Here is a 10,000-nt window from a genome sequence, read left to right as displayed (position 1 = left end):
CCAGACCCGTCCCCGTCCCCGTCCCCGTCCCCGTCCCCGTCCCCGTCCCCGTCCCCGTCCCCGTCCCGTTCCCGCCCCCCCCCGCCACCCCCTTCCGCGGCACCAACCCCCCCCGCAAGCAACGGGAAGGGGCGCAGCTTTCTATCAGCTCGGCTGAAACGCCCGAAGGCGGGGCGGCGTCTGTGTTTCAAAAGCGGAAAAAAAATAAAAAAGCAACAAAAACCAAAAAATTCCCGCCGCCCCGCCCCCCCCCCCCCCCCACCTCCCCCCGTGCAGGCACCCCTGCAAACGGGCCTCCGGCACGGCAGCCCGGCCGCCGCACCCCCACCCGCAAGCCCCCCCCCACCGCCGCCCCGGCCGAGAGCGCACAAGCAGCCCCTGCCGCCGCCCCCCCCCCACCCCCCCCCCCGGTGCGGGCACCCCTGCATACGGGCCTCCGGCACGGCCGCTCCGCTGCCCCCCCCCCACCCCGCCACCCCCCCACCGCCGCCCCGGCCGAGAGCGCACAAGCAGCCCCTGCCGCCGCCCCCCCCCCCCCCCCCCCCCCGACTCAAACCTCAATCTTCTCGGAAAAGAGGCCCCGTCCCCAGCCTACCTCAGCGCAAGGCTCCCCGCCTGCTCCTCGACCCCGTCTCTCAGTCTCTGTCTCCCCCTTCTGCCGCGGGGAAGCGCCCGCCCCTTGCCGGCGGGTGGGCGGGGCGGGCCGGCTCGGGTTCCGGTTGCTAAGCAGCAGGGTGGCACTCGTTGACCCCGGGCGCCGCTCCGTCTGCCGATGGGCGGGCCGGTGCTGGCTCTCAAGAAATTTTTGTAACTGTTTCCCTGCTCTGCTTTGGTTTTGTTTTTTTTTCTCGCCCACCGTCAGAACCGATGCAGAGTAAGAAAGCCTTCAGCGAGACAGTCCGGCCAAGCTTAGCGCCTTCCACTAGATACGGCGAAGTCTCGGAAACGGGGGGTGGCGAGGGGAATTTCAGGCGCGCGCCGCCTCCCCCCTCCTGCACCACCCCCCCCCGCAAGCGACGGGAAGGGGCGCCGCTTTCCATCAGCTCGGCTGAAACGCCCGAGGACGGGGCGGCGTCTCTGTTTCAAAAGCGGAAAAAGAAATAAAAAAGCAACAAAAACCAAAAAATTCCCGCCGCCCCCCCCAACCCACCCCCGTGCAGGCACCCCTGCATACGGGCCTCCGGCAGGACCGGCCTGCCGCCCCCAGCCACCCCCCCGCAAGCCCCCCCACCGCCGCCCCGGCTGAGAGAGCACAGGCACCCCGCCGCCGCCCCTTCCCACCCCGTGCAGGCACCCCTGCATACGGGCCTCCGGCAGGGCCGGCCTGCCGCCCCCAGCCACCCCCCGCAAGCCCCCCCCACCGCCGCCCCGGCTCAGAGAGCACAGGCAGCCCGCCGCCGGCCCACCCACCCCGTGCAGGCACCCCTGCATACGGGCCTCCGGCAGGGCCGGCCTGCCGACCCCAGCCACCCCCCGCAAGCCCCCCCACCGCCGCCCCGACTGAGAGAGCACAGGCAGCCCGCCGCCGGCCCTTCCCACCCCGTGCAGGCACCCCTGCATACGGGCCTCCGGCAGGGCCGGCCTGCCGCCCCCAGCCACCCCCCGCAAGCCCCCCCACCGCCGCCCCGGCTCAGAGAGCACAGGCAGCCCGCCGCCGGCCCACCCACCCCGTGCAGGCACCCCTGCATACGGGCCTCCGGCAGGACCGGCCTGCCGCCCCCAGCCACCCCCCGCAAGCCCCCCCACCGCCGCCCCGGCTGAGAGAGCACAGGCACCCCGCCGCCGGCCCTTCCCACCCCGTGCAGGCACCCCTGCATACGGGCCTCCGGCAGGGCCGGCCTGCCGCCCCCAGCCACCCCCCGCAAGCCCCCCCCACCGCCGCCCCGGCTCAGAGAGCACAGGCAGCCCGCCGCCGGCCCACCCACCCCGTGCAGGCACCCCTGCATACGGGCCTCCGGCAGGGCCGGCCTGCCGACCCCAGCCACCCCCCGCAAGCCCCCCCACCGCCGCCCCGACTGAGAGAGCACAGGCAGCCCGCCGCCGGCCCTTCCCACCCCGTGCAGGCACCCCTGCATACGGGCCTCCGGCAGGGCCGGCCTGCCGACCCCAGCCACCCCCCGCAACCCCCCCCACCGCCGCCCCGGCTGAGAGAGCACAGGCAGCCCGCCGCCGGCCCTTCCCACCCCGTGCAGGCACCCCTGCATACGGGCCTCCGGCACGGCCGGCCTGCCGCCCCCAGCCACCCCCCGCAAGCCCCCCCCACCGCCGCCCCGACTCAGAGAGCACAGGCAGCCCGCCGCAGGCCCACCCACCCCGTGCAGGCACCCCTGCATACGGGCCTCCGGCAGGGCCGGCCTGCCGACCCCAGCCACCCCCCGCAAGCCCCCCCACCGCCGCCCCGACTGAGACAGCACAGGCAGCCCGCCGCCGGCCCTTCCCACCCCGTGCAGGCACCCCTGCATACGGGCCTCCGGCAGGACCGGCCTGCCGACCCCAGCCACCCCCCGCAAGCCCCCCCACCGCCGCCCCGGCTGAGAGAGCACAGGCAGCCCGCCGCCGGCCCTTCCCACCCCGTGCAGGCACCCCTGCATACGGGCCTCCGGCAGAGCCGGCCTGCCGCCCCCAGCCACCCCCCGCAAGCCCCCCCACCGCCGCCCCGGCTCAGAGAGCACAGGAACCCCGCCGCCGCCCCTTCCCACCCCGTGCAGGCACCCCTGCATACGGGCCTCCGGCAGGGCCGGCCTGCCGCCCCCAGCCACCCCCCGCAAGCCCCCCCACCGCCGCCCCGGCTCAGAGAGCACAGGAACCCCGCCGCCGCCCCTTCCCACCCCGTGCAGGCACCCCTGCATACGGGCCTCCGGCAGGGCCGGCCTGCCGCCCCCAGCCACCCCCCGCAAGCCCCCCCACCGCCGCCCCGGCTCAGAGAGCACAGGCAGCCCGCCGCCGGCCCACCCACCCTGTGCAGGCACCCCTGCATACGGGCCTCCGGCAGGACCGGCCTGCCGCCCCCAGCCACCCCCCGCAAGCCCCCCCACCGCCGCCCCGGCTGAGAGAGCACAGGCAACCCGCCGCCGCCCCTTCCCACCCCGTGCAGGCACCCCTGCATACGGGCCTCCGGCAGGGCCGGCCTGCCGCCCCCAGCCACCCCCCGCAAGCCCCCCCACCGCCGCCCCGGCTGAGAGAGCACAGGCAGCCCGCCGCCGGCCCACCCACCCTGTGCAGGCACCCCTGCATACGGGCCTCCGGCAGGACCGGCCTGCCGCCCCAAGCCACCCCCCGCAAGCCCCCCCACCGCCGCCCCGGCTGAGAGAGCACAGGCACCCCGCCGCCGCCCCTTCCCACCCCGTGCAGGCACCCCTGCATACGGGCCTCCGGCAGGGCCGGCCTGCCGCCCCCAGCCACCCCCCGCAAGCCCCCCCCACCGCCGCCCCGGCTCAGAGAGCACAGGCAGCCCGCCGCAGGCCCACCCACCCCGTGCAGGCACCCCTGCATACGGGCCTCCGGCAGGGCCGGCCTGCCGACCCCAGCCACCCCCCGCAAGCCCCCCCACCGCCGCCCCGGCTGAGAGAGCACAGGCAGCCCGCCGCCGGCCCTTCCCACCCCGTGCAGGCACCCCTGCATACGGGCCTCCGGCAGGGCCGGCCTGCCGACCCCAGCCACCCCCCGCAACCCCCCCCACCGCCGCCCCGGCTGAGAGAGCACAGGCAGCCCGCCGCCGGCCCTTCCCACCCCGTGCAGGCACCCCTGCATACGGGCCTCCGGCAGGGCCGGCCTGCCGCCCCCAGCCACCCGCCACAGGCCCCCCCACCGCCGCCCCGGCTGAGAGAGCACAGGCAGCCCGCCGCCGGCCCTTCCCACCCCGTGCAGGCACCCCTGCATACGGGCCTCCGGCAGGGCCGGCCTGCCGCCCCCAGCCACCCCCCGCAAGCCCCCCCACCGCCGCCCCGGCTCAGAGAGCACAGGCACCCCGCCGCCGCCCCTTCCCACCCCGTGCAGGCACCCCTGCATACGGGCCTCCGGCAGGGCCGGCCTGCCGCCCCCAGCCACCCCCCGCAAGCCCCCCCCACCGCCGCCCCGGCTCAGAGAGCACAGGCAGCCCGCCGCAGGCCCACCCACCCCGTGCAGGCACCCCTGCATACGGGCCTCCGGCAGGGCCGGCCTGCCGACCCCAGCCACCCCCCGCAAGCCCCCCCACCGCCGCCCCGACTGAAACAGCACAGGCAGCCCGCCGCCGGCCCTTCCCACCCCGTGCAGGCACCCCTGCATACGGGCCTCCGGCAGGGCCGGCCTGCCGCCCCCAGCCACCCGCCACAGGCCCCCCCACCGCCGCCCCGGCTGAGAGAGCACAGGCAGCCCGCCGCCGCCCCTTCCCACCCCGTGCAGGCACCCCTGCATACGGGCCTCCGGCAGGGCCGGCCTGCCGACCCCAGCCACCCCCCGCAAGCCCCCCCACCGCCGCCCCGGCTGAGAGAGCACAGGCAGCCCGCCGCCGGCCCACCCACCCTGTGCAGGCACCCCTGCATACGGGCCTCCGGCAGGACCGGCCTGCCGCCCCCAGCCACCCCCCGCAAGCCCCCCCACCGCCGCCCCGGCTGAGAGAGCACAGGCACCCCGCCGCCGCCCCTTCCCACCCCGTGCAGGCACCCCTGCATACGGGCCTCCGGCAGGGCCGGCCTGCCGCCCCCAGCCACCCCCCGCAAGCCCCCCCCACCGCCGCCCCGGCTCAGAGAGCACAGGCAGCCCGCCGCAGGCCCACCCACCCCGTGCAGGCACCCCTGCATACGGGCCTCCGGCAGGGCCGGCCTGCCGACCCCAGCCACCCCCCGCAAGCCCCCCCACCGCCGCCCCGACTGAGACAGCACAGGCAGCCCGCCGCCGGCCCTTCCCACCCCGTGCAGGCACCCCTGCATACGGGCCTCCGGCAGGGCCGGCCTGCCGCCCCCAGCCACCCCCCGCAAGCCCCCCCCACCGCCGCCCCGGCTCAGAGAGCACAGGCAGCCCGCCGCAGGCCCACCCACCCCGTGCAGGCACCCCTGCATACGGGCCTCCGGCAGGGCCGGCCTGCCGACCCCAGCCACCCCCCGCAACCCCCCCCACCGCCGCCCCGACTGAGACAGCACAGGCAGCCCGCCGCCGGCCCTTCCCACCCCGTGCAGGCACCCCTGCATACGGGCCTCCGGCAGGGCCGGCCTGCCGACCCCAGCCACCCCCCGCAAGCCCCCCCCACCGCCGCCCCGGCTCAGAGAGCACAGGCAGCCCGCCGCAGGCCCACCCACCCCGTGCAGGCACCCCTGCATACGGGCCTCCGGCAGGGCCGGCCTGCCGACCCCAGCCACCCCCCGCAACCCCCCCCACCGCCGCCCCGACTGAGACAGCACAGGCAGCCCGCCGCCGGCCCTTCCCACCCCGTGCAGGCACCCCTGCATACGGGCCTCCGGCAGGGCCGGCCTGCCGCCCCCAGCCACCCCCCGCAAGCCCCCCCACCGCCGCCCCGGCTGAGAGAGCACAGGCAACCCGCCGCCGCCCCTTCCCACCCCGTGCAGGCACCCCTGCATACGGGCCTCCGGCAGGGCCGGCCTGCCGCCCCCAGCCACCCCCCGCAAGCCCCCCCCACCGCCGCCCCGGCTCAGAGAGCACAGGCAGCCCGCCGCAGGCCCACCCACCCCGTGCAGGCACCCCTGCATACGGGCCTCCGGCAGGGCCGGCCTGCCGACCCCAGCCACCCCCCGCAACCCCCCCCACCGCCGCCCCGGCTGAGAGAGCACAGGCAGCCCGCCGCCGGCCCTTCCCACCCCGTGCAGGCACCCCTGCATACGGGCCTCCGGCAGGGCCGGCCTGCCGACCCCAGCCACCCCCCGCAACCCCCCCCACCGCCGCCCCGGCTGAGAGAGCACAGGCAGCCCGCCGCCGGCCCTTCCCACCCCGTGCAGGCACCCCTGCATACGGGCCTCCGGCAGGGCCGGCCTGCCGCCCCCATCCACCCGCCACAGGCCCCCCCACCGCCGCCCCGGCTGAGAGAGCACAGGCAGCCCGCCGCCGGCCCTTCCCACCCCGTGCAGGCACCCCTGCATACGGGCCTCCGGCAGGGCCGGCCTGCCGACCCCAGCCACCCCCCGCAAGCCCCCCCACCGCCGCCCCGGCTCAGAGAGCACAGGCACCCCGCCGCCGCCCCTTCCCACCCCGTGCAGGCACCCCTGCATACGGGCCTCCGGCAGGGCCGGCCTGCCGCCCCCAGCCACCCCCCGCAAGCCCCCCCCACCGCCGCCCCGGCTCAGAGAGCACAGGCAGCCCGCCGCAGGCCCACCCACCCCGTGCAGGCACCCCTGCATACGGGCCTCCGGCAGGGCGGGCCTGCCGACCCCAGCCACCCCCCGCAAGCCCCCCCACCGCCGCCCCGACTGAAACAGCACAGGCAGCCCGCCGCCGGCCCTTCCCACCCCGTGCAGGCACCCCTGCATACGGGCCTCCGGCAGGGCCGGCCTGCCGCCCCCAGCCACCCGCCACAGGCCCCCCCACCGCCGCCCCGGCTGAGAGAGCACAGGCAGCCCGCCGCCGCCCCTTCCCACCCCGTGCAGGCACCCCTGCATACGGGCCTCCGGCAGGGCCGGCCTGCCGCCCCCAGCCACCCCCCGCAAGCCCCCCCCACCGCCGCCCCGGCTCAGAGAGCACAGGCAGCCCGCCGCAGGCCCACCCACCCCGTGCAGGCACCCCTGCATACGGGCCTCCGGCAGGGCGGGCCTGCCGACCCCAGCCACCCCCCGCAAGCCCCCCCACCGCCGCCCCGACTGAAACAGCACAGGCAGCCCGCCGCCGGCCCTTCCCACCCCGTGCAGGCACCCCTGCATACGGGCCTCCGGCAGGGCCGGCCTGCCGCCCCCAGCCACCCGCCACAGGCCCCCCCACCGCCGCCCCGGCTGAGAGAGCACAGGCAGCCCGCCGCCGCCCCTTCCCACCCCGTGCAGGCACCCCTGCATACGGGCCTCCGGCAGGGCCGGCCTGCCGACCCCAGCCACCCCCCGCAAGCCCCCCCACCGCCGCCCCGGCTGAGAGAGCACAGGCAGCCCGCCGCCGGCCCACCCACCCTGTGCAGGCACCCCTGCATACGGGCCTCCGGCAGGACCGGCCTGCCGCCCCAAGCCACCCCCCGCAAGCCCCCCCACCGCCGCCCCGGCTGAGAGAGCACAGGCAGCCCGCCGCCGCCCGTTCCCACCCCGTGCAGGCACCCCTGCATACGGGCCTCCAGCACGGGCGACCCGCTCTGTCCGCAGGGAGGACAGGTCTACCCCTTCTGCCGGCAGGGAGGCCAGGTCTACCCGTTCTGCCGGCAGGGAGGCCAGGTCTACCCGTTTTACCTGCAGGGAGACCAGGTCTACCCGTTCTGCCGGCAGGGAGGCCAGGTCTACCCGTTTTACCGGCAGGGATGCCAGGTCTACCCGTTCTGGCGGCAGGGAGGCCAGGTCTACCTGTTTTACCGGCAGGGATGCCAGGTCTACCCGTTCTAGCGGCAGGGAGACCAGGTCTACCCGTATTGCCGGCAGGGATGCCAGGTCTACCCGTTTTTCCGGCAGGGATGCCAGGTCTACCCATTTACCGGCAGGGATGCCAGGTCTACCCGTTTTGCCGGCAGGGATGCCAGGTCTACCCGTTCTGGCGGCAGGGAGAACAGGTCTACCCGTTTTACCTGCAGGGAGAACAGGTCTACCCGTTTTGCCGGCAGGGATGCCAGGTCTACCCGTTTTACCTGCAGGGATGCCAGGTCTACCCGTTTTACCGGCAGGGAGGCCAGGTCTACCCATGTTGCCGGCAGGGAGGCCAGGTCTACCCGTTCTAGCGGCAGGGAGACCAGGTCTACCCATTTACCGGCAGGGAGACCAGGTCTACCCGTTTTGCCGGCAGGGATGCCAGGTCTACCCGTTTTGCCGGCAGGGAGAACAGGTCTACCCGTTTTACCTGCAGGGAGGCCATGTCTACCCGTTTTACCGGCAGGGAGACCAGGTCTACCCGTTTTGCCGGCAGGGATGCCAGGTCTACCCGTTCTGGCGGCAGGGAGACCAGGTCTACCCGTTCTGCCGGCAGGGATACCAGGTCTACCCGTTTTACCTGCACGGAGACCAGGTCTACCCATTTTACCGGCAGGGAGGCCAGGTCTACCCGTTCTGGCGGCAGGGAGAACAGGTCTACCCTTTTTGCCGGCAGGGAGACCAGGTCTACCCGTTTTACCGGCAGGGATGCCAGGTCTACCCGTTTTGCCGGCAGGGATAACAGGTCTACCCGTTTTACCTGCAGGGAGACCAGGTCTACCCGTTTTACCGGCAGGGAGACCAGGTCTACCCGTTTTGCCGGCAGGGATGCCAGGTCTACCCGTTCTGGCGGCAGGGAGGCCAGGTCTACCCGTTCTGCCGGCAGGGAGGCCAGGTCTACCCGTTTTGCCGGCAGGGAGAACAGGTCTACCCGTTTTACCGGCAGGGAGACCAGGTCTACCCGTTTTGCCGGCAGGGATGCCAGGTCTACCCGTTCTGGCGGCAGGGAGGCCAGGTCTACCCGTTCTGCCGGCAGGGAGGCCAGGTCTACCCGTTTTACCTGCAGGGAGGCCAGGTCTACCCGTTTTGGCGGCAGGGAGACCAGGTCTACCCGTTTTGCCGGCAGGGATGCCAGGTCTACCCGCTTCCGGCAGGGATGCCAGGTCTACCCGGTTCCAGGCAGGGAGGCCTCGTCTACCCGTTCTGCCGGCAGGGAGGCCAGGTCTACCCGTTTTACCGGCAGGGATGCCAGGTCTACCCGCTTCCGGCAGGGATGCCAGGTCTACCCGGTTCCAGGCAGGGAGGCCTCGTCTACCCGTTCTGCCGGCAGGGAGGCCAGGTCTACCCGTTTTACCGGCAGGGATGCCAGGTCTACCCGCTTCCGGCAGGGATGCCAGGTCTACCCGGTTCCAGGCAGGGAGGCCTCGTCTACCCGTTCTGCCGGCAGGGAGGCCAGGTCTACCCGTTTTACCGTCCGCCGGGTCCGGTGTGCCCGATGTGGCCGCCGGAGCTGCCGGCGGAAAGGGATGCCTCGTCTACCTCGCTCCGGCGGGACTTTGGCTCCACCGCGGTTCTGGCAGGTAGACGTCTTGCCCGGTTCTTCTTCGGAGCTGCCGAAGGGGTCGCTGCTTTGCGCTGCCTCCAGTTACGTCATGGTAAGAGTCGGCGGCGCTCGCGCGCCTCCCCGCTGGGGGAAGACGGTTCTCTTCGAGCCCGCCGGGGCCGGGGACCTCGCTGTCCGTATACTAGGGCAGAGGGCTGGCGCTCGCGGACCAGCGCCATCGAACCGCTGCAGCTACTCGCGGTTCAGCCGGCAGACTCGGGTGTTGCACGGCGGCTGTGGCCGTGGCCGTTCTGCCTCCTACCTATCGCGCACGGCGCTTCCGACTGCCAGAAGCCGCGCGAAGCCGCTGCTTGCCCGCAGGCTCCGGTGGCCGTTGCCGACTGGAGCGAGGGCTCCAAGAGGGGTTTCTCCAGGGCCGGGCCGAGACGGGCGGCGGTCGCCGGCACTCGAACGCTTGTCACCCGCGGCTCAGCCGGCAGACTCGGGCGTTGCCCGGCGGCCCTGGCCGTGGCCGTTCTGCCTCCTACCTATCGCGCACGGCGCTTCCGACTGCCAGAAGCCGCGCGAAGCCGCTGCTTGCCCGCAGGCTCCGGTGGCCGTTGCCGACTGGAGCGAGGGCTCCAAGAGGGGTTTCTCCAGGGCCGGGCCGAGACCGGCGGCGGTCGCCGGCACTCGAACGCTTGTCAGCCGCGGCTCAGCGGGCAGACTCGGGCGTTGCCCGGCGGCCCTGGCCGTGGCCGTTCTGCCTCCTACCTATCGCGCACGGCGCTTCCGACTGCCAGAAGCCGCGCGAAGCCGCTGCTTGCCCGCAGGCTCCGGTGGCCGTTGCCGACTGGAGCGAGGGCTCCAAGAGGGGTTTCTCCAGGGCCGGGCCGAGACCGGCGGCGGTCGCCGGCACTCGAACGCTTGTCACCCG

Source organism: Opisthocomus hoazin, unplaced genomic scaffold (genome assembly GCF_030867145.1).
Source record: "Opisthocomus hoazin isolate bOpiHoa1 unplaced genomic scaffold, bOpiHoa1.hap1 HAP1_SCAFFOLD_232, whole genome shotgun sequence".
NCBI lineage: Eukaryota > Metazoa > Chordata > Aves > Opisthocomiformes > Opisthocomidae > Opisthocomus > Opisthocomus hoazin.
Note: the sequence above shows the minus strand (reverse complement) of the source record.